Source organism: Penaeus chinensis, chromosome 37, assembly GCF_019202785.1.
Source record: "Penaeus chinensis breed Huanghai No. 1 chromosome 37, ASM1920278v2, whole genome shotgun sequence".
Taxonomy (NCBI): Eukaryota; Metazoa; Arthropoda; class Malacostraca; order Decapoda; family Penaeidae; genus Penaeus; species Penaeus chinensis.
This window is the reverse complement of record NC_061855.1, coordinates 12,169,230-12,169,835: the sequence shown is the minus strand read 5'-3', so window position 1 is coordinate 12,169,835 and position 606 is coordinate 12,169,230. Positions and strand designations below refer to the sequence as shown.

General features: G+C 29.4%; 1 protein-coding gene across 4 annotated transcripts in view; it reads right to left on the bottom strand.

Moving 5' to 3' along the window:
* Nucleotides 1–248: 248 nt before the first annotated feature.
* Nucleotides 249–606, bottom strand: part of LOC125045559 (microtubule-associated protein Jupiter-like) — a 46,935-nt gene continuing 46,577 nt past the window's right edge. For all 4 annotated transcript variants that reach the window (XM_047642887.1, XM_047642883.1, XM_047642886.1 and 1 more), the window contains one exon: nt 249–606. This exon is cut by the window's right edge and continues 941 nt beyond it. The gene's annotated coding sequence lies outside the window, so the exon portion shown is untranslated.

Here is a 606-nt window from a genome sequence, read left to right as displayed (position 1 = left end):
TCTGCAAGATTACGTTAATTTTTCTTGCTCTAATGAATTTCATGAAAGGTATCCTGAAAAACACAGTGTAGCAGAGACTAAAACAATTTACATATCATTACTACTTAGCAAGTGGATAAAAGTGGTATAAGAAATTTTCATTGTTATAGAATGTTGCTAATAGTTCTTATTGTTTACTTTATAAGCTTTAAAGTGGTAATACATGGTGTGGTGCTGGCAGGTTATAGCTGAACAGTAAAACAATGGTGTGGGTGATTCAATTTATTGAAATTCATACAAATGACTTCTTTCTGCATGAGCCAAATTAAGCATTATAATTCCTTTTTATTAGAGTTCCCACAGTTACATTTCATCTCATTACAGATTTCCTAATGTCACATGCACTGGGTGAATTGCATGCTCACATACTAATCCTTCCAGTAAAAGAAAAAAATATCACAGACTTGATGGAATTTGCTAACAATGTAATCACGGAAGGGGATATTAAAAAATAATAATAATAATAATAATAATAATAATAATAATAATAAAATACAGCATTCTGCATGAATTGCTAAATCGTTTCTGCAAATTATAATATTGATGACAATGTATAGCTTTTATAGA